This window comes from Cavia porcellus, unplaced genomic scaffold (genome assembly GCF_034190915.1).
Source record: "Cavia porcellus strain 051 isolate PalLab524CR breed Dunkin Hartley unplaced genomic scaffold, mCavPor4.1 scaffold_1, whole genome shotgun sequence".
NCBI classification, from domain to species: domain Eukaryota; kingdom Metazoa; phylum Chordata; class Mammalia; order Rodentia; family Caviidae; genus Cavia; species Cavia porcellus.
This window is the reverse complement of record NW_026947484.1, coordinates 152,529,776-152,554,792: the sequence shown is the minus strand read 5'-3', so window position 1 is coordinate 152,554,792 and position 25,017 is coordinate 152,529,776. Positions and strand designations below refer to the sequence as shown.

Below are 25,017 nucleotides of genomic sequence, written 5' to 3'. Positions count from 1 at the left end.
CAGAGCTACAGGTACTATTGTACTGTCCCCACGTCTCCCTCATTCTCTCTGAAACACTTACACATATACACATAGGTAGACAGGAGGATAAGATAGAGATAGTCCATCAAAAAAAAAAAAAACACATAAATATACACTTCAGGAAAAGAAAACCATCTATTTTTTCAATAGATGATGTTACTATCATATAGGAAACCCTAGACAATGTCGTATGTCACAGAAAACCCACTGTACTGCCAATGCTCAGAGAAGAAATTGAAAAGGCCTGTATGGCAGACCAACGTTACCCAGGCAGCAGTTCCCTGTACTAATAAATATCTGGAAGCAAATGACCTCCACTTTGAGCACTTCTTGTAACTGTAGAGGCCAAATGTAACTTGTATTAATCTCATGATTTCACAATAAATTTCTGTTATTCTTTTCTTGATATATATAATAAACAGGAAAATATGTGTCTATTGGTTTCAAGAAACTAGACAATACGCCATTGAAAGACAATTATCTGTGACTTCACTAATTCACTGCTTTAAGGAGTTTCTTGGCTGTGATCCAAGTGGAACCTGATGGAGCCCTCAAATTGAACAGATTGAACAAACAGTACCCTAGGATCAAGGTTCACAGCCCAGGAAGGCGAGAGTTCACAGCTGAGGAAGAAAAAAAAAAATACAGAGAAAGAGAATCCTAAAGAATCACAAACGTCTGCCTTGAGGATTCAGCAAAGTGCTGGTAAATGCTTCATACAAAAATAAAAACATCTGAGAAGGGACAGAATGGTGTCCCCTGCTCACATAGCAATATTTTCTGTTCCCACAAACTGTGGAAGGTAGGATGAGAGGTAGATTGTTATGCAGGGTTAGACTTAGGTGGTTCCTCTCATTTGTGGAACAACCCACAGATAGGGAATATTAACATAACACAATGAAACAAAAGCTGTCAACACCCGAGGTGAAAAATACCCTGGGTGTCTTTTACAGACAGGATGGATTCGATTTGCTTTTCTTTTTATGGCCCTTGAGCAAAGAATGGTTTTTATATTTAAAATGGTTACATGTTAAATGATTCCAAAAGTGCATATATAAAAGCTCTGACTTTGTTCTCAATGTTTTAAAGTATTTTCTGGTGCTTTATGAAAAAGTTTTGCAATCTTTAACTTAGATAAAATAGATAAATTCCTGAAAAGAAAGAAGTCATTGAAAACAAAACAAACAAAAAACCAGTTTTAGTAGCCCTGTCATTTTGAAGAAACTCAATCTTTATTTAAAAAACTTTCCAGAAATGTAAACCACATGGATTCAGTGGTGATTCTCTTAAAATGTTAAGAAAGAAAAGCAAATTCAAACAAACTTTTCCAAAACATTGAAGAAAGGGAAACCCTTTCTAATTAGTTAGATGAGGCCATCACTATTCTGAGCTCAAAATGAGACAAAAAAATTACAATGAATCTATATATCAGTATCTCTTATAAATACACAGGCATGGAATCTAAACATAACTGTAGCATATTTAATCCAGCTGTTTATGATGCAGCTTGACCAAGTCAGGTTAACCAGTCTTGAAAAGTATAAGCACATTTTAACTTTCAAAATCAGTCAATACAGTGCCCTATCTATATTAGCAAACATAAAAAATTCAAAATTATTTCCATATACACCAAAAAAGTACTCAACACAATCTAACATGTATTCATGATGAAACTACTTTCAAGAAACGAACATTTTCTTTGGCAAGCACCAAGTCCTGAGTTTGATTTCTGGCACCAAAAAACAAAACAAACAAACAAAACCATAAAAGACTTCATAAGAGAAATCTGTGGAAATAATTGCACACAACCACATTTAATTGTGAAAAATGAAATGACTTTTTCGGGGGGAGAGTAATGAAAAGAGGACGGCTGCTTTCACTTTTTCTATTTAATACTCAACTGGAAGTTTTAGGCAGTGCAGTGTGGTGGGGTGGGTGTAAGACAGCAAGTGAAACAACCCCTACACACACACACACACACACACACACACACACACACACACACTTTCTGTAAGGCAGTAAAATCGGTTAGCTGTGCCCAATACTTCGTTAGCATTTATATACATTTAAAAATAATTTACCTAATGAACTAGAAATTCTACTTCTAGTGGGAAAGGAAGAAATGAAACTACAACTAAAGGTGACTTAAAATCTATTGAAAGACTCACTTCCTTTTTTTTAAACCTGGGAGCTATCAATATATTAAAAAACTGAAATTTAAAATGATGAAACATTCCAAATACCTGTGAGAATTTGGAACAACTTAATTGCTTATGGAGAAGTAAAAGGTTTCTACTATTTTGCAGAACATTTTGTCAGTTTCTTATCTTATTAAATGTACATTTATCCAAAAAACTAGCAATCCTACTCTAGCTATTTACTTGAAAAATGTATCTGCCCACACTAAAACATTTTTATGAATGTTCATAGCAATTTTTTACAATAACAGTAAACTATAAACAACCCTAATGTATATCAACAGGGGAATGATTAACAAACTGTGAAATATTTGAATTAAAAGTACAGATATTTCCATAATATGAATAAATCACAAAGTGATTGCACATAAAAAACTATCAGATTTTTAAAAATACATTTTTATGATTTTATGTGTTTGAGATAGATACAGACAAGCAATAGAAAGTCAGCTGGCATAGACTCAGATTTGGTTTGGGGAGATTAAAACAAGATTGACTATGATGAATTATATAGGAACTTGTAGGGTGATGGAAATGTTTATGCATTGATTTGTGGTATCACTTAAATGGCCTTATAGATTCATAGTCATCATAGTAAAATTTAAGATGGATGAATACTATATACAAATTATACTTCCAGGGGCTGGGAATTTAGCTCAGTGGCATAAGTGCCTGCCTGGCAAGCACGAGGTCATGAGTTTGATCCCTGGTACCACACACACACACAAAATACACTTCCATAAGGTTAAAATTGTAAAATTCTTTAAACAAAAGAGACCCTAGCAGTTGAAATTTAATATAAAGTTACACTAATTAAGACCATGTGATGCTGGAAAAAGACTAGAGCCTAGACAAGGAATCAAGATCAATGAAGTAGAACATAGAGAACCCAGAGGCAGACACTGTGTAATGGTAATATGCTTGCATATTGGTGAGCAGTTTGAATAATAAGTGCTATTTTTCATCTAGCACTACCAGACTCTTCCTATAAATCGTACAAACTAGCAACGAAGTTTATAAGCTAAATTTTACATAAGCTTTACCTGAAATCACCATGTGTTTATTGGAAAGGGCTAACACCACCAAAATAGCAGAGAGCCTCTCATAACACATTTGGGACATAGAACTTTAACAAAGAAATATGCTCTAGGCCAGTAGTAAACGAGGAGAGAAATTCAATAAACAACAATTTATCAAACAAGTGAATTTCCATTCAAATGAATAGTCACCCCATGGAACAATGACTGCAGTCAAATTTCTAGAAAATTTCCCACTCCCCTGAACTTTTTCATTTAACCTGAACATGTGGAAAATGTTTGGAGATCAACTTTTTTGGCATCTAATGTAACAGGACTTCCATTTGGCTTTTGAACTCTTACTCATGCATCAAATAAGCCCAGATTCCAACTCTCTACAAGCTTAAAATTAACCCACGGTGATCTATATTTCTGACTAGGTAATTGTGTGCCATTGTCAGGGTGCACATTTCTGAAGCTTGAGTCACTTGGAGGATTTTCTTGCTGTCTTCAAGGAATCAACATAGATAGATCACCTGTTGTCATAACTGAGCTTTTTACTCACATGACTACTTTTATCTTTAAAATATATGCTTACTGTATTTAGCTCACACTGTACAAGGTAACAAGCTTGGTTTGGCCCAGAAGAACACGGAAGACAGAAAGCTACAATTTCCAGGAAAAAACTGCAGTAATCAAGCATTCTTGCCAGATACTTCTGTTTTTAATTATCATCTCTCCTTCATAAATAAACTCTTCTTTATATATGATGCATACTTCCCTTTGAGAAGGATTTACCAAGAAATGTTACTATATTTTACGAATACACACAAGAGCAGATGGACACGTATTGAGTACTTTCTGGTGTTGAAATCTCTAAGTGCTTTTCTCGTGCTGTTTTAGTCTATCTTCACAAAAATTCCTTTGGTTACATTTTATTCCTTCTGTTTCACCAGTTAGAAAATTGAAGTCAAAAAAGGTTAAGTTTCAAAGTTTACAATGGTGGGAGAAGCCTGAAACACAAGTTAATCTAGTGCTGAAGTTCTTACCTCTTTTTTCTTTCTTTATTTTAGCACCTAGAAGTGGGCTGATAATCGAATGTCAATGTTCCACAGGTAATATTATCAAACTATGAATATTTATTGCCCAATACTAGTAGAATTGTTAGACTCAGTGCCAAATTAATTTCAATGAAATAATGTGTTTAAATATGACCAAAAAGCATTCCACAGACTTCTTTATGCCTTGCCTAATTTTCTGCTTAATGTAACTGGCCTTCCTAAGAAAGTAAATCTAAGATATTACAATAATTTCTAATTAGCACACCTAACTCTCAAAACATAAATTTGTTCACAGTCATGAGAGCTATATTTTTAGGATATATCTTCTTACTACTTAAAAAAACTTTTAAAAAAATTAACTTCAAATCCAATAGATCCATATTTAAGTCCATTTCTTTTAAATTTATATTGATGTTTCTTCATGACCCATTCCTTTGGTATACCCCTCATCTCTGGTTATCCTGATAGCTAATATATCGAATCTGTGACATACCTAAAGATTTTCAAACGTCAGCTTCAGACCATTAAATAAATTGCTTCTAGCACATTATTCTCCCTTTCCTTTTAAAGAAAGAATATTAAAATTTTAAGATCCAGGTCAGGTTTCATAGATTTCATTCTCTAGGAGCCATCTTAACTTCTTGTCTAGGGTTGAAAACGTGCAAACACACACACACACACACACACACACACACACACACACACACACACAACCAGACTACATGGCATTCCTCTCTCCTATGTATTACGGCTTCTCACTGTGCTTATTCACGCTGAGCTCTGAATCATTTTATTTACTGTTTGACATTTTCACTGGGCCTTTGTTCCAAAGCGCAGGGACTTTGTTTCTTCCTCCTTCCTAGTACATTGTCAGTTAAAAATAGGCACATAACAAACAGCAAAATCAAAACCAAAAAAACAGGGATGTTTACAAGATAGCACTCTTTCCAGGGAGACCTATAAATCCAATGCATTTGCTTGTTTTACTGTAATACAATGCTAACTTCTACAATTAAAAGTTTCAGTTAATATTCTTAAAACAAAATTTCATAGTCCCCGAGGAGTTGAAGTTTTATTTACAAAGTCAGAAAATTTCGAAGAAATCTTTAGCAACTAGTTTACTGCTGAGAATACTAAATGCAGTTTAACAGAATTTATGAGTAGTTCTGAGGAAATATTTTATTTCTTCACAGAATTGCAATACTGGAAATGAACCAGAAAGGTCCTGTAGTTCATCTCTCATGTTTAAATCACCTCACAGAGAGGAAAACTATGCTATTTGTGAAAATCTCCAGAAAGTGCAGGTGACAAATTTCCTTTATAATCCACTGCAGTACTTAACACCTTTAACCCTAAAAATCTTTCCCTAAATGTAGTGTAAGTTCCTTGTGTTGTTGGAAATTTCAATCTGTTTTCTGTTTTGTGCTCTGTGTTGAAGCCTCAAGATGGTTGGTTCATCTCCTCTGTACAAGCAGGTACCACATACTGTTCCTGGTTTTCTGATGTTTCTATTGGCTCAGGTTAAATAGACACTTTCCAAAGTGTGTTACATGTGTGACAGCTCTGTAATCCTTGCCACAGATACCAGCCTCTGTACAGATCTTCGAGAGGCCACTACTGCCCTTCCACACAAATCCTTTCTCAAATCAGTCCTATTACAATGCAAAGTTCAAACAAATGGCATAAAAAGATCAACTGATCATAAAATCAATAGATCAAAAGAGAACAAAACTTTTAAATTCATATTTTAAAGTAGAGTGAATGTATATGAACTGTTCTCTTGTGCAGAGATGACAATATGGAAAAACATTGCCTATTGTGAAACCATAATTTCACCACACCTACTGTCTTCACAATATTTCAATTTTTGGTGCTAATTTGTTCCACAACTGATTGGGCTATGAAAGTTATGCCATAGCTTCTTTTTCATCAATGAAAGTCTTAATTATAGGAATAGTATTCTTCTACTAAAAAAGTTCTAATTATTATGTTTTCATTTTAGAAATTCTACTGAGTTCTTTTGAACAATATTAACACTGTCCTCATCGAACTTTATGGTTTTTGTATGTTTTAAACTGCATCTCTTATCTTTTAATATTTTAAATATGGAAAAGGAATAGGCTATCTCCAATAAATCCATTTGTAAGGTTGGTAATTCTGGTACTTGTTAAGAACAAATTGGAATGAGTAGATGCTCAGTAAAAGTTTGTGTTATTTGCTGTAGTACTGATGATCTTTTTGTACTCTTTAAATATATGAACAATACTATAGAAATTTAGTTCTCAAAAGAGCCTTGAAATGTAACAGACACTGAGACTCCAATAGCTTATTTTCCTTAGTTTTTATAAAAGTAGCTGTTGAGAAAAATTAAGGTACAGTATTCTTGCCATGTGTAATAAATTAAGAATGACAGTGTAGAAACTCTAAATTAACACAGAGCAGAAAGTACTATCAGGTAAACAGGGAATGGTGGCTGTGACCTGTAAATAAATATTTTTACTATATAGAAAGATTCTCAGCACAGGTATCACAGAATTCTCAAACATGTAGCCCTGCTAAATAAATTCTATTGTACAATTACATTTAAACACAAGCAACACACCAACAGTGAAGATAACTCAAAATAATTAGAATTAGGATTCTTTATGAATAGATTATTGGAGGCATAAAATAAACTATGGTAACTACTTAAAACATTAAAGAAATGGAATTTAAAATACAGGAAAGTTACAAGTATTTCTTAAGAAAGACTTGGGAGATTAAAATAAATAAAAAGTGCTAGAATGAATAAAGATTACTTAGTGAACTGGTTACAGAACAGTTTAAATACAGTTACATAAAAAATGTTGAAGTGAAAGAATGGAAGAAAAGAAATGGAAACTAAAAGTGATGGAAAGTTTAGAAAATATACATAATATTATTAGAACTCCAAGAAGAGTAAGCAAGTCATTATCTGAGGGCTAATAGATTAAAAAATTACAGAATTAAAGATAAGAATGCTAAAATTATGGAATACAAATTCTAAGCTAGATAAACAGGAGATATAAATATGAAAAAATACAGAGAAATTATAGAGACAATCCAATACACAAACATTATAAACAGCTATGGTAAAAAGATAGGTGGTTTACAAAGGAAAAGACACACTTTTTAAAGAGTGACAACTAGAAACTAATGTATCATATATGTTCAACATTCTTAGGAGCTCAGGATATTATAGCAGCAAAAAAGACATCTTCATGAAAACACAAATATTTATCACCAATGGTCAATGGACCGCAGGTGAATAAATACTGAATTCAGAAGGAAGAAAATATAAATATAAAGTACTGGTGGGAACAAATTGATTAATAGCCAAATAAATCTAAAACAGCATTGCTATATAAATGGTACACTCAAAAGGAAAACAGAGTGTCACGATTTAGCGTCAACCATGCTTTTGAAATACCATTCAGCTGCTGACTTGGAAGGTAGTCTTAGGAATGTATCCGTATCTACATCTGAATATAGATATTATGAAGACTTCTTAGTGAGTTGATAAAATCAGCCAAAACAATTGCTCAAACAAAGTCAGCAGTTATAAATTCTTATTGTTATTATTACTAATTCTTAAAGATAGTAATGATTAATTTAAGAGGGAGAAGCAAACAAAAATTTTAGACTATAATCACAGTTAACAGAAATGGATGACTGGTGTTAAAATATTTATGTCCTTATTTTTAAATTCTTAAATGATCTTAGAAGTAAACAGTAAAAAACTTTTTACTTGCTTATGTAACTAGGCTTGCCAAAGATTGAAGATAGTGTTAAAAAAATGCAAAACAAATTTGTGAACCAAGACACAGTTTGGAAAAATTTTTAATGTGTCTATCCAGACAGAAAAGGCAAGACAAGCATAAGAGTCAAAAGTCAAACAACCTACAATATTTGTTATGGCAAAGTCAAGCTGAAATACACAGAACATCCTTTAAGAAAACTCTAATGCAAACAGTTTGCCTTTAAAAATAGTACATTCAGCAGGGCATGGTGGTGCACGCCTACAATTCTAACACTTTTGGAGGCTGAGACAGGAAGATGGAGAGTTCAGTTTAGGTTATTTAGCAACTTAGTAAGACTATCTCTAAAACAAGAACAGAAACAAAACAGGGCTGGAGATGCAGCTCAGTATGAGAACCCTTTGTTTAATCTCTGTATCTAAATAAATAAAAAAATACATGAGAAGAAAGAGAAGAAAGGAAGAAAAAAGAGAAGGGGAATGGGAAGGGGAGGAGAAGGAAAAGAAGGGGGAGAAAAGTAAGAACTAGCAGTAATAGTAGCAGTAGTAGATCTGGGTAAGATTTTCTAATATAACGTGATTAGTAAGGCAATTTTAAATACAGAGAAAATTAGGGAGTACAGAGGACAGAAACTCTTTTGGATAAACAAACAAACAAACTCAGTGTAGAAATTCAGATTATAAATAGATTGCATTAAAAAACACAAATATATTTTAAATACAAGATCAAGACTAAATCACTGTGTGAATCATGGAAAAACAGAACACCAACAATATACCTCCCGAACTTGCCAAAAGAATAAGTAACAAAATCAAGTAAAAATGTAATACAAGCAGTATTACATAAAAATGTAACACAAGCAAAAAACATTAGTACAAGCATTAATTACACTTTAGAGCAACTGATCAATCAGTACTACCTAAAATAAAAATGAGTAGTTAAAAATTATCTCAGCACTTAATCTTTTTGCATTCATATTCATATATTTTTGTTTATTTACAGTTATTTTATAAATTAATTTTTCTTGTAGTTAAAAATACAGATCTGGAATCAGTAATCCTTTCTGTTTCATTTGTTTCCATTACTTCTGCTAACCTCTAGGAAAACGAAAGTGAAATAAAATAAATAATAATCTATCTATTAAAATATTCCTCTACTTACTATGTATTCTTTATCTTATCTATAGTACTCTTTTATAGGTGTTCATTCATAGAAAGATAACTGAACAGTGATAATTATGTTTATAAAGTGGGTTTAAGAGTTGGATTTTGGAGTGGTGGCTTGCTTTTTTCCCCTTGAGTTTAAAAATGGCTCAAAACTTTTTCAAAATAAGTATTTATCACTTTTATAAAAACAAAAATTCATTTTAAAATGTATTTGTAAACAAATGTATAGAGTTTGTTCTTACATATCTCTTTAACTACAGCATGCTACCTTTTGACTGTTTAGTTTTTGCTGTACAACTAGCATTGTATTATTTTTTCAGTAATAACGTGAGATTAGTTGGTCAGCATAGTCTCTTATTTCCTACCTAAATTAAGGTGGAAAACCAGAGGTAAAATGCACATACAATAACCTTCTCTTAAAAGTCTGAAGAGCAGCAAAGCTTAAACGACATATAAAAGTATGACTCATTTTGCTTTATAGTAGAATTATGTGTAATTGACTTTGGCTTTTTACAAAGAAATCTATAACAAGGATATTGATTATTTAAAAAAGATTATGTACTATTTTTTTCTCTTATCCAGACTTTCAGAAGTGATAGTATGAAATATTTTGCAGCTAATAAAATAAAACTGAAACCTAAAGGCAAACTGATTTTCTTCTCGAATTCAAAATGTTTTCCAATTTATTGACTCCTCAAAATGAACAGCAGCTGGTGTCCTATTTGAAACAACCGTAAATCTAAGTTAACGACTCAAAAGATTACCAAAGATGAAAAGAATGTTATATTGAAAAAGAGATAGAATAGAGACTAAAAATAAATTTGACCATACGGGAGGTTTTATGTAAGAATAAGATGCTTTGAAGATACTTTAATCTCAATACATGTCATGAAACAAAAATAGCTAAATCATGACATCATGGTCTCCTTTAAACAGGGTACTTTGGAAAGAAATGTAAGGAGTATTTGAAACTTCTAGTTTCAGATGAATTTTTTAAACCAAGAATGTTAGTTAAAAATAGCTTCAAATCTTACTATTCTAATCACTGTCCAAAACCATGATAGTTACCATTGCTATATCCAATTTAAGACCGCAACACTGTCTATATAAAAGACAGGACATCGTGGTATACCTGTCACAGTACTTCACTAGTTCTGCTCAATGCAGTTTTGAGAAACATCCTAAGGCAATGCCCATTCAGCACTTGGAAAGGAGACCATGATATTTATCTGTGCAGAAGAGAGGGCATCTTTGTAACCTACCATGTGGTGTCCTTCTGGCAAATTCTTCTTAGTTAGCTTACATGGATGGTTTCTTTGCTACATACCTGCCTTTTCAACACTGCAGCACTCTCAGTTCCCCAAACTCTTCACAGTCATCTGCTCTTTTGTTTCCACCACTCAGGCACTAAAAACGGCAAGTGAGAGTTCTCCAAACGCCCAGCCAGTGCCTGAGCTCAGTCAGCCAGAACCTTCCCCTGCTCTACACTCTCAGTTAGCCTTAGGGATGTTTCCTGCACTCTAGAGCTCATATATTTTGTCTTCATTCGGCTGACTCTTTCAGTCTTTTCTTATCTCCTACCCATTACTCAGGTTTCCCTTTCAGACTTTATACTTGGTCAGTTTCCATTTTGGCTTTTTTGTTTTGTTTTGTTTATATACAAACTACTTAAAAGAATTAAAGAGTTTCTGCTTAGCTACTCTTATTTCTTTACTTCTCAAGAACTGCTCAGTCTACTGAAGATTGCATTTAACCCCCCAAATGGTACCAAAACAGTTCTCGCTGTTGTCACCACTGACCTGGACCACTAGTAATGGATCCAGTCATCACTGCACTGCTCAGCTGCGGCTGAAACATCTCCCCCAGCCCTCTTCTCTCCATCAACAATTCCTTAAGTTTAATGATACTACAAATACTCCTTCTACCTTTCAGGATACACCTCTAAAGTTCCTGTTTTACATTCCCTTATCTTACTCATTTAATATTTCCCTCTCTCTTACAACTTGGACTCACATTTTTCCTCTTGTAGTCTTTTAAGAGAAGTAATATTGTGCCTTAATGGTTAACATCAGAAAACAATATTCTATTAATGACTATAAGAAATACCTGCATCTACAAAACTCATGTTCATAATTGGACTAATAATTTGTCTCCATATGCATTTCCCTTTCTAAGAAATGGCATAAACATCCACCTAATTGTTCATAATTCAAATCTAAAAGAGGTATCTTTCACATTTGCTGCTCTCTTTATTAGGATTTTCAATCCATCATTAAGACCTCTAGAGTTGTATATTTTCTGTATCTCTACACACAATAATTTCAATTAAGTTAATATTGTCTATCTTTGAACAAAGCAACAATCTCTTACAAAATGAGTCAGTATCCATACTTTACGGGTTTACAATTGATTTTTTCCTCTGGAGAAGCTAACATACTCTTCAAAAATGCACATATTCAGAAATACATCCAGGTTTCTTAGGGAAAATATCAGGGCCTTACATAACATTAATATATCTATGTCTATGTCTACATCTATGGATCTATATATCTATTATCTGATTATGGCACTGAAACGTACACCAATAGCTCCTCATATTCCAAAGCGTTTCCATTAAATTTTCATTTGTTGAAGCTTTCAAAAGTGCATGTAACGATCCCTCTATCCTCATCATTTGTATTCCTAAAAACATGCTGCAGGAAGCAGGACGCTAACTCCCAGTTCGGTTCTCAGCTTGACAACAGCCTCTTGTAATGAACATCCCCTAATCATTCAGACCCCTCAAATCATTAAGCACTTATTTACATACTTTTGTTTTTAATGTTTCATTATTGTTCTAGAATCAATTAGGACACAGATGCTTATGCATTGCATTATACTTAATCTAGTAAAGTACCAAATATATTACAGATTCTACAGAAGCACTTACAGAGGGAGTGGGTAAGCTTTTAATTGGACTCACCCTTACAACTTTACTGTTTATTTAAAAAAATGTATGAGCCAGCAGCAACTGGGAAGAGAATCAAGAAAAAGCTAACCCCTGCCTGTGAGCCAGAGGCAGCCTGGGGCCAGGGCAACCCCTTCCCGTGAGCCAGCCATCACAGGCTGGGAGACAAGAAGTGCCAAGCCCCAGCCCCTACCTCAGTAATCAACCAGCTGATTTGGAGAAACACAGGCTGAGATGATAGCTACTGAAGTAAAACAACAAAGACAACAACAACAACATACCCAAAAACCCCAACTTAATGTCATATTGTCTGATTGACTTTACAGACCTAAAGCTGGCAACATGAGCGATTATTTAGAGGGTAACAATAGCAATATGGCCACTATGGGAGCTCTCCTTCTGAAGGCAGTAGCCATTGTTAATTCCCTATTGTCTTGTTTTAAAGTCCTCTATCATTTTCATTGTTTTCTTTTGTGTAGTTTTATTCTGTTTGTTTTGTTTGATTTTATTATATCTAACAGTATGGGTGGCTATTTCAAGGATAACAAGATATATTATGGTAACCACTGTTGATTTCTTATTATCTTGTTTTAAAGTCCTGTACAGCTTTGTTTGATTGGTTTTATTCTGTTCTGTTTTGATTGATTTTATTATTTTTGATGATATGGACAGCTATTTTGAAGATAATAAGAAGTATTATGGTAGCCATTGTTGATTTCCTATTATTTCATTTTGAAGTACTGTATAACTTTCACTGTTTTGTTTTGATTAGCTTTATTCTGTTTTATTTTGTTTGATTTTATTCTCTTTAAGATAAAAAGTAATACACATTAAATATAGAACTTAGCTTTAGATTTATGATAGGAAATAATTCATATTATTCAAAATTTTTAAAATGATAATTGGACTTTTGTTTCTACAATTTAGGAATATTAACAAATTAGAATAACAGTTGAATATTTATACACAAATTATAAGTAACAACTTTAAAACTTTAAAAACAAAGCAATCTAAGGTACAACTAAACAACACTAAATTACAACACTAAATTACAAAATAAAAGTAATAATAAAAATGTAATTAGGTGAGAGATTTCAATACCTTTTTCTGGTCATTCAGTAAATTTAAATGAACCTCCAGCTCCTTGATCCTATTTCAAGATGGTAATCTAAAAACATTAATGTTAAGTCTCCTCTAAATTTAGTCTGAGAGGAAAATCATGGGAGTTTCCATTGTTGTTTAACTGCTAAGAAGTCTAGCTTTCCAAAAACATAAAGTTGAGACTCATGGTTACTCTTCAGTTTTTTATTAATCAGATTCACATTTCAGAGGCTGAGACTCTGACGTCCCATAATCCCTTTAGAGGACATGCCCTCCAAGGACCTGACCATGTCTCATGAAGCCCCCATCCTCCAATGCTCCACTCTAGGGTCAAGCCTTCAATAACAATGGATCTTTGCACATAGGACACATTTAAATAATTAAAATGCGTCCAAACCATGGACAGCTTCTAAAACATTTACACAGGATTCAATGCTATATGTAAATATTTGATCACCTTGAGTTGACATAGTTAAACTGTAACTCAGAAATGTTGCTGAACTGAATGAAAGTGTCTTGAAATATTTCCCCTCAAATATATCTTTGTTCAGGATGAGATTTAATACTGATGACTGCTCAGTCATGGAAGAGAAGAATCATGGTAGGGTAATTATAGTAATTGCTCTCAAGTAGTTTCTGTCAACAAACAGACCCTGAAAATTCTGAAAAGTTCTGTCTCATAAGATTGTGCATGAATCTCTGACTTTTTTCAGAGTTTATACATCTATCTGGAGATTATGCAGATCAATTGAGAGATACCAAAGTCTACTCTTGGAAATAACATTGTGCCAACTACTCAATACTTCCACTCGATACATTAACTTAATTTTCCATTCATTCATAATATTCTCATACATATATATTTTCAAATGAACTTTACGCCAAAGTTTCCTGTAAGGCTTTTCAAAAATTACATAATATTTAAAAGAAATTCAGATACAGACCTAATTACCACTTACTGATTTCATTAGGAGATTTGTTAACATAAAAAAATATTTAGAATTTTATATAAAAGAGGTTTATTTAACTTTAAGTGTAAACATCACTGTTTCCAAGGGATAAAAATGTATGATGGATACATTTGTTAGTTTATTTTGGTAACTATTCATAGCAAATAAATAAGTTTGTAAATATTTACACTTTCAATATGTTTCTTTACATACTTTATATCCCTTCATTAGGTCTAATGCTTTAATGCTAAACAAACAACTCTTTTTGAATAATTTATTGGTGTGTGTGTGTGTGTGTGTGTGTGTGTGTGTGTGTGATGTGGGACAATTTAGTTCTCAGTTATTCTTTGCAAACATATGTCCAACTTAAATGCATATATATCATGTTGTATGAGTAACTGATGCAGAGCTTTAAATAAGGTATATATACTTATTCTCACAGTGAATGTAATCATTATGTAGTGAAAACATGTGTCAATAAAAGCAAAACAAAAGAGATTTAAATAAAATTACTCTTCAAAAAATGCTTACCAATAAATGAACAATTTTTGTGAAGTTTTGTTCTTTGGGATAGAGCAAGTACAAAACATAGATTAAGGATCAGGAAACTGATAACAAGTTGGGGTGAATATGTCTTTATTCTTGTATTCTGTGTGTTTCTGTTCATTGAGTGGTAAAAGTGAAAGAGTTTGCTCTAACTGTAGCTAACACCACAGACATTAGTAAGAGTCCTCATCTACTGAAACCTTTCTTTGGGAATAGTCCTATGATTAAATGCCTTATTTATCTTCTTTAATTATAAAAAAATTTTGATATTGATAAAACTATTTATAACTCAAGGAGAAGGAGAAATTGGTAAATACTGGAAGCAAGATTCAAATTCAAGGGTAGTTTTCTCCTCACATCTCCTGTGGCCCTGCCTCCACCCCATAAACAGCAATTCTACTTTTTACTGATACAGGTACATTTTCAGTAGGCTTTGTGCAGTTTTGATTGAAATCATCAACATCTAGTTTTTGACTCTAAGATGCTAAAGTCCAGAATTTCATAGGGGTCATAATATTTCATAGTACTCCAATATCTACTCTGAAATACATAATTGACATTTTCTTTCCCATAATTATTATCTGTATTTGATATCCTTGTTTTGATTACTTATACTTCAGATTTTTATTTTAAATTCTGCTCTTCAAGTATGTCACTGACCACTCAGTTTTAAGCATTATTGGAAGGGTAATTTCTTTTACATCAATAAAACAATTGATCTGCAAATATTAGGGCATCAATAGTAGCAGCTTCTTGCATCACGATTTAGACATCACTACAATCTACTAAAATTGTGCCACTAATAATTCATAAAGCATAGGTTTTATTTTCTCAACATAAAAATGCAATTTGTACTATGGACTACCATCTAAAGCATTATTTATTTTTAAAGCAACTCTCTGATTTTAAAAGGATAAGTATAAAGAGCTTGTTGACTATAAAAGAACAATTAATACCTTGACTGAAAATTTTCTGACATATTTGTCTACTAATCAACTGAAACTCAAAGTAGAAAACACATTTAAAAGACCATTCTTCTCCACATGGTATTCCATTATGGAATTGCTGCAATGAACATAACATTAATTGAACAACATAACACTATAATCAAGCATCTGCTTGCCTTCCTGCACTGCGTATACAACAGAGATTTGTTGTACTCTTTTTTTAGTATTCTCAATAGGTTTCTGTGTTTGTAAAGGTCCAGAAATAATCTTCAGAACTTATCCTCCATATGGCACCAGGAAACCTGTCATAAGAATCTTTTCCATACAAGGGATATATAACTTTTTTTTTATTTCTGAATGCCAAAAATGTGCTAAGAAGGCAAAATTATCAAGCATTACAACTACTTTAGCTTCTGTTTACTCTCACTAACATAGATCTGTCCAGGTAGATCAACTTTAATTATTAAAAAAAATGCACAGAACACTGCATATTTCTTCCCAACGTTAGCTTTAAGTGTTAAATATGCCTTCAATTATGCTTTTAGTATTAAGTTCTTTAAAACTGCTTCTTCAGGACAGGGCCAACATTATAAAGTCATTTGACAAACATGATCTAGCTCTTTGTTCTGACATCATCTACAGAAAAGAAAAGTAAACAGGAGATTTGCATTTGTCTGGATAATTGTCTTTCAGGCAGTGGGTTGGTCTTAGTCAAATTGAAAGACTCTTCATTAACGGTATACATTCAGGAAACTACTGATCATTTTATAAATTTTGCAAACTGTTTTGATTCTTTCTGAAGACGCTTTTTCTTGCGTAAATGCAACTAGAATCATACACTTCAAATGAGCTAGCAGTTGAGTTATACAGACAATACTGACAAGTTAAAAATACACCTACATTCTAACATCTGTAAGCTATATCCTAAAAACATAATGACTAACTAAAAGAACACATAGCCTTTGGATATGTCTCAGTGTGCTCACCAGCACACATTTTCTTATTTATGGTTTCACAGCTATAACCTTTAAATATTAGAAAATATAAAGTACTATTTTAATATTCAATAACATTCTGAAATAAGACTGAAAAACTCTGCTTTCAATAGTGAGCTAACTAAATATAAGATTAACTACATAAAATTTTCCTTGCTATACAATAGAGGGGAATGTTTCGTCCCCCAAAAGCAAAAAATCTTTTTGTTCCTTGTAATAGTAATCAAGTGATCAGCTTTTGCCTTCAGTGTGGAGGAATACTATGGTTCCAAGTGTGTATGACTCCTTTAACCTAGTCCAGACATATTGCCAGATATTTCAATTAATGTCTACCACAGTCACGAAATCAATTCCTTATCAGCCAAAAACACTCATACAATAAATTTTATTTTCAAACCATAATCTCTAAATTAAATCTGTGTACCTAAAAAGTACAGTGTGGAAATTCAGCCCTTGGGTTTTCTCCCTGATAGCATTTTCACAAATGGCACAAGGCTTTGCATGCTATATTTAGCCTACAGTGTTTGGTTAGATTCTAATCTTCCTAGAGAAAGTCATTATCTCTTTCCATGGCAAATAAGGGACCAAAGTGTTAATTTCTTCCTTAAAATAAGTATGGGGTTGAACAGTTCTGATGTTCTGTCTTTGAGCAATTTATTTGGAAACTTTCAAGCAACTATAAAGAGAATCTATGAAACTATGCTAATCCATATTTCTTGATAATATAAATTATGTACCTAAATATAGGACCTCAGGAAAAAAACCGTATTAATATGGAAAATAGTGCAGTAAATCCCATATAAAGGCATTTTGCAGGAATTGAGTTTGTCTGACCAATGACATGTGAGATAATCACAATTTTAATGAAAACTCTTTTACTTGAATATAAAATATGTTCATCTTTTACATTCAGGTGTTTGGGTTCCTTGACTATATTCCAGTTGTTCTCAAAACATTATTTTTTCCTCTTTTGGCCATAATTCTCACCTCACTCACATGAAACTAAAATGATTTAACTATAACGATTTGGTACCTAGGCTCAATGACAATGAACCAAACTAGTTAAGAGAACTAAAGCATTTCAATAATTTTTTCTTAATATTTCATACTCAGAAAGTCACAATTCTTACACATCCTGTTCTTACACAGGAATTTTTCCCTTTAAAATAGATAATCCAAGTGTTAAAGGCTGTACTGTTATATAAATGCTGTACAATGTACCACTCACAGTGGTTTCTCCCATGCAGCTAACAAATTATAAAGTCTATTGTCATTTGAGATCACTGGGACCAATCTGATGTTTGATGGTACATAAAACACAGGATATAAAATCATATCTCACAGATAGAAGCAGAAAGTCACCTGATGTCACACTTACAGCTCCTCAGATCATTTTCCCTAACCCACAATCTTAAACATGCAACTTTTTTTTTTATCGGTACCAGAGATCAAACTCATGACTGCCTGCTTGCAAGGCAGGTGCTTATGCCGCTGAGCTAAATCCCCAGCCCCTACATGCAATCTTTTAATTGATTTTAGCAGTGCTAAATAGAATGAAAAGAATATTTGCTATAATAAGATAGGAGGAAGTAAAGTACATTTATGCAGGGTTAAAAGGTATTTTTAAAAATTAAACCATAACTTTTAAGGATGGAGATAACTTTTTATGAACTTTATATATTAAGCATATCAAAATATTGATAAAATGATTTCTAACTGCATAAAGAATATTTTATTCATTTCCAGATCCTTTGTGATCATTTATTTCATTTTAATCAAGTTTAAATTCAATAATAATTTGAGGAGCAGTATATATTAAACCCAGAGCCTTAGCACTGGGCAACATTGCCAACCCTTCTAATTTTTAATTTTGAGATAGAGTCCAGGTAAGTGGCTAAACTGCTGAGGATGAGCTTGAATTTTGATATTCCTGCCTTGACCTCCCCAAATGCTGGGATTATAGGCAATCTGTCATTATGCTTAGCTTAAAATAAAATATTTCAGAATAAATTGTAAGAAAGTGAAGTTTTTCAGTTTATTTTATAATTATTAATACAAGTAAGTTAAAACTTTATCTTCAACATAATACCATTAATATAATCAAAGATAAATTATATAGTATTTTCAATAACATATTGAGAAAAAATGCAGCTCCATGTAAGTTCTATTTACAGGATGTGATTGAAATTAAATAAAAAAATTATTAGAGTAAACTATTCAATGCCGTTCATTGTTTGGTTCTTCAAAACTTAGGCACTTTTTTTGAGTACACCCTGTTATTCTCACTACTTTCTGGAAGTTATTTTTTGTGAATGTCTGTGAAGTATAGTCAAAACTACAGTGCATGCTGCTGCTGAATACCATTTCAGGGAAGCCAGGCTCATAAAAATATTACCAAGCGTCACCTACTTCATTCACCATATCTTGTAAATATGGGACTTGTGGTTCTCTCCAAAGTCAAAATGACTATGAAAAGTGGACACTTCGAATCAATTCAGAGCACTGAGGGAGTCACAGTAGCACATCTAAAGACACTCACAAAAGAGGACTTCCAGAACTGCTTCAGAAGTGGTAAGAACAATGAGATAGGTGTGTTTGAAACAAAGGAGGGTGTTTCAAAGGGGATTCATGGTGGCCACATGTTTGTTATTGTAACCAGATTTTTTTAAAAAAAATTGAGACACTTACTACACTTTTGGATCATCCCTCTTACAAAGATTGGTTCTCTGAAAGGAGAGAAAGTGTGAGACAGGTATTATGAATAATACATAAACTAAAGTTTCATAATTGAAGAAAAAGCTGTGGAAATAAAATTTTCATTGCTCTAAGTGCCAAAGATGTGATACTTCCTAGAATATTTATGCAAAAGGTATTTTATACATAATTTTGAAAAAGATCAAATAATTCTTCTGAATGCTTAAACAGAGCCTTGAAAATGGCAGATTATCACAGGTGCAGTGCCAACATCATAACTGAATGAGACTTAGGATGCATTGCTTCTTAATTCATAGAATTGTTCAAAACAGAAACAAGCCAATTAAAATTGAGTCCTGTATAATTGATCAAAATGAAATAGCAAAACCGTATTATGGAACAAACCAATATAACATTGATGATTCTCTGATCATTTATGCAGGATATAATGGATATTTAGCATTAATGGCAAAATAGTTGGGATAGGATTAAATCTAAGGTTATCCTGTTGTAATTTTATGAGTACAAAATTCAACTAAGGCTCAGTGCTTCATTCATAGAAGTTTAAATACAATATGTAATGTCCTATTGAACTCAGTATTGGCAAGGAACAAGAAAAATGAAGCACCATCCACAACTACAGCACTTCATAGATTGGACCACGGTATTCTGCAGCATCCAAGGACACAGAAAAGGATAACAATGACTCATTGTTGGGCTTCCCCATCCACTATTGAAAAACAGACAGAACTTGAAACTTCACTAAAATACATGGATGTAAAATAAATGAAATCACTAGGATAACATTTAAAAATTCCAATTACTTCTTACAGATAGAAATTTATTTAAAAGACCTTGCAAAGAAAATGACTTGTGAGTTCAAGAATAGGTTTATAATATTCTCAATACTGGAAGAACCTGGTTTCCTACCAGAGCATATGCCAATTGATCAGGCTGCCCCATAATTTGAGCTCAATTCAAAGGTTATTATGATACCCAGCCATAAATATTGTCCTCAGAATACAGAAAGTTGGCTATAGATTCCCTTAGCTGAGAGAATTTGCCCATTCCACTTTCGGGCCTTGGAGATAAACATTCGGTCATCAAAGTTCTTTTGGTGTTGTAATGCAAAGGCAAGGTTCATTATGTCATATTTTACTCCAATTTTTCAGAATATTGTAATTACACCATCACATGGATCACAGTTCTGCACCCACACTGGATATGCGCATGAGATTCAAAGGAACTATTCCAGATTACAGACATCTGTGACTAAACCTCCCCAGGAGGGGAGCAAATACAAACATGACTTTAGAGGTTTCCTTTTGCTTTTAAAAGTTCAAGTGGCTCATATAATATTTCTCTCCTTGATCATACTATACAGAAACCCCTAGGAAGGTTCTCTAAAGATTGATGAAATAGCTTTTAAGAGAGAAAACCACAGGAAAAAATATAGAAAAAAAGTTTTATTTATGTTCCAACCTTTACTGATTTGTAGCTCCTGCCTACTAAGATCTGTATCACCTTATGCAATATCCTTAGTGGGCAGGAGAGGAGTAGACGGAGTAGATGCAGAGGAGGTGCATTTCTCAGGCCAGCTCTGGAGATCAGAGATTAAAAGAAGAGATAAGATTGCAATGAGCTGCACGACTGTAGCCACAACAGTTGTTAGGTGAGGAAAAATGTTTAAGTTGAATCAAATGGAACTGCGATGCTCCTGCAACAATGCACTAATCCTGGTTCCCAGGTATGAATTCCATTCTCATATTACTGACATTAAAATGTGAAAAGCTCCTAGCAAAGCATGCAGTAAGAATCAGAAACCATATAGATTATTGCTTTGACTAACCTTTGAGATAAAGCACAGGAGAAAGTAGAGAGTTCTGGGCAAAGATAAAGGACAAGATAACAATGGGTTATTACACATAGTAGAACTGTACTGAACTGATTTGCTCAGAATGTGTTGACTAATGCAGTTCTGGTGCCCTCAATGTGCAAATCAATTGGATAACTGTAGCTTTCCTACTTTATGTACTGATTATCTTTGTAGGTCAGGAAACCCAGGCATGGGAGACTTTAGCCTTGATCTTATGTAGTTTTAAAGAATTGTTTGCAATACAGTTTTATCAGCTTATTGTGTTGATACCGCTCCTATAGAAGAAGAATAGTTTAAAGTGAATAGAAGCACAAGGGTTTTAGGGTGCATTAGTCAGATTTTTATAGTGTGAGAGCTGCACTTTAATACAAAGTGACTTTAATATAAAGTACTTTAATGCTAAGGGACATTTTGTTGTTATTTGAATGTAAATTCCAGAATTCCTTTCAATATATAAATTGGACCTTTTTCTTCAGCCTCTTTTATCTCCTAAAAATATCATTAAAAACACCACTTTTCAGGTCAGTTTTGCTATTTAGTCATCTCTATGTTTGGCTTGTCTTTTCTTCAGTGATTGACTAGGTTTAAAAGGCCTTCATATTTCTAATTACAATAATTAGAGCCATTACGGCCCACTTAGAGCCGATGTTTACATATATGGGATGAGGCATAATAAATTGCTAGCACTATTCCAGCTATGACTGATGAGGACAGGTGAAAAAGTGACGTCAACTTTCACTGTCCAGAGTACCTGCTGAGCAGAGGACCACATTTCCTTTAAGAATGTGTCCTCAGTTTCACAATGTCGATGAGAGTGCCCAATCTGTGTAGCCTTTGGAAAATAGTATTTTGTCCATTCCCCTAGACTTCCACTAAAAGTTAGGAACCTCCAAGACAAGGAATCAGCACTGCAGCTGGTGTCTCTATTTACACTGGGGTGTCACTGAACTCTCGCCCAAGTATAAGCTCTGTCTTCATTTGTGGACTTCTCACGTCCCCATTCTGCTTTCATAGCTCTTGTCAATTCATTTTGTTCTAAGGAATGGACTAAACACTTGCACCTCATCTATGAATTTGATGGAGCTGCCCCTTCATATATGCAAACTTTTTAACTTCCCTGAAATTACTGCTCTGAAAATTACTGCAATCATTTGTTTTGACTAAGTCATGGTGGAGGGGTGGAAAAACCATATGTACTCATTTTTATCTCAATGATACTCAATTTCCTTATTTGCAGAGTTTGAGCTCTGGTTTTACTGCTCAGCCCTGGGCCACTGGGAAACTCACTTGAATTTTCTATATTTTGTTTCCTTTTCAAGCAAAAAGCTGCAGTTGGTAGCTCAACAAAAATTACAACTCAGTATTAATAGTAATTACAGATAAGGACTTTCATTTTTCTTTTAAAAGTTTAATATAAAAATCAAAGATATACTGGGTAGAATTGGCAAAGAGAAAAATTCATTGTGCAAATACAAAGGACCACTTTCATAGGGTAGGGAAAACAGCCTTTGTTGGACGCACCATTGCCCATACATTTTTATTCTAAACAGCAGGGTCACATTCCAAAAAGTAGGATTTATCCTATAACTTGGCTACTGCACACCTGGCAATGGCTTTCTTTTCCCAACAGAATAAAGTCCGTATCCTTGATATCTTTCAAATAATATATCCTGGGATATAAGTCCACCATTAAATACTCGAAGCTTCTTAAGGAAAACACCATCCATTTCAGCTTCTAGGCCTTGGCTACTGCTGATTCCTTCCACCACCCTCCCCTTAGTACTGTGTAAATTTTCATAAATACTTTTATTCTTCAACTCTCAGTTTAAATGTCATTTCCATTTAGAAGACTTCTCTCTGTAGCTGATTGTGTATGCCTAATTTGTCTGTTTATATGTTTTATAGGATCACATCATAGTCATTAAGAGCACTGTATAACTCTCTTGCTACTTACATGGAAGTCAAAGTCACTACTTTATTTATGATTTCAATCAAAGGGTACAGGATCACCTAGTAAGCAGAAGCTGTGCCATCAAGTATAACAATTAAGGATAAAAGCTGCAGGATTGGACAGCCTTTGGGGAAGTACTGAGTCTACCACTTCTCTATCATGTGACTTGTGCTTTTCACTTAACCTTTCTGTGATTATTTTCTCCTAGATGAAATTGGAATAACAACAGGTAAAGCACGGTGCCAATGAAAGCCTTAGATAAAGCAGACAACAGTTCAACAGTTACTAACTATTTTAAAGGCAACGATGATGAAGTTGATCATTAAATAAGTGTTCAATAAATTAAATTAAATAAATTCACTACAACTAATATTCTTTTGTATGGAATCATATAATACAAGTTCTTCAAGATTTGTTTAAAATCAGTTAACATAACACTTAACATAAGTGTTTAACATAACACTTCATTGTTACTATCTAGAAAGACAACTTTAACACTTCATTGTTACTATCTAGAAAGACAACTTTTATAAAGGTCGGGTCAGTGACCATATTAGAAAGAAAAATTTTATTTCTGAAGAAGCAGTTATCCCATGCAGTTAAGCTCCTGTCATTTCTTCTAACCACATCTAATGAGTATACTACACTTAGAAAATGACTAAACTGTGAGAAATAGCTTTAGACATGAAAATCACATAAGAGTCTTTAAATTAAAAATATAGCCTACTCAGCAATGAAGAGCACATCGTTCTAAGTTGAATTAGGAAGACCATATTGGTAAATTTGTCAAATTTCAGAAATTGTCAGTGAATTAATAAGTGGCAGGCAATATTGAAATCATTGTTCATTTTTTTAAAAAAAAGAGAATGCAAACCAGACAATAAATACTAAAATAAGTGCATATATAATTCCTCTACATAGAAAAGGGATTTAATTTTATCAAACAAAACATAACTTTTTAAAAATCAATTGTGTTCTGAGCAAGAAGATATTGCTAATCAGAAAGTCTTGATGCATTTTATTTTTTCCAATGGAAAATATTTTCTGTGCTAAAGCTGGGTATTGACTTGGGCGGTTGGGGAAAATAACTGCATTGGATAATGGGATGTATGTTTTTAAAAGAAATCCATAAAAACATGATTATAAACTGCTCGGCTAGTGAAGGTCTAAATTGTTAAAATTTATTGATGTTAATGATGGTAATCAAAACAGTTGAAAAGTATCTAAATAAAAAAGGGCAATGCTGTTTATGAAATACTGGAGCACAATTTCTCATGATTACTGGGAAAGCACACTAATATATTTGGTGTGATATTTTGAAGATCACTCAGCTATCAACTTGCCTTAATGTTGTTCAATTAAACACATGATAAAAATCTATGATTACTTATGGAAATAATTTTATAGTGCTTGTGGAATAGTATATTACAAATTGTGGCTATATATAAAAACAGAAATGCCTGATCTAATGTACCATTAAGCCAACTATAGCTTTGCTGTAATTTAAAAAAAAATATTAAACTAATTAGGATGAGGTTTGGTATTACAATATACTGTTTATTTAATCTTTTTAAGAGCCTATCAAATTGAATCACGAGATACAACCTGTTTATGCAATAAAAAACCACATGCAATATTAACAACTAACAATATCCTGGCTTAATTAGAAAACACCCATGTTATATTAAATACATTTATGAGTGAAATAGTACAGAGCTCTAATCTGAATTTGCCATTTAATTATGTATTCAAACTAAATTATTTGACTTGGA

The 25,017-nt window shown here is 33.1% G+C and overlaps 1 protein-coding gene across 1 annotated transcript in view; it reads right to left on the bottom strand.

Annotated features, from left to right (window-relative positions):
- Adgrl4 (adhesion G protein-coupled receptor L4) overlaps positions 1-25,017 on the bottom strand; it is a 92,090-nt gene that overhangs the window by 64,413 nt on the left and 2,660 nt on the right. The gene's annotated exons all lie outside the window — the stretch shown is intronic.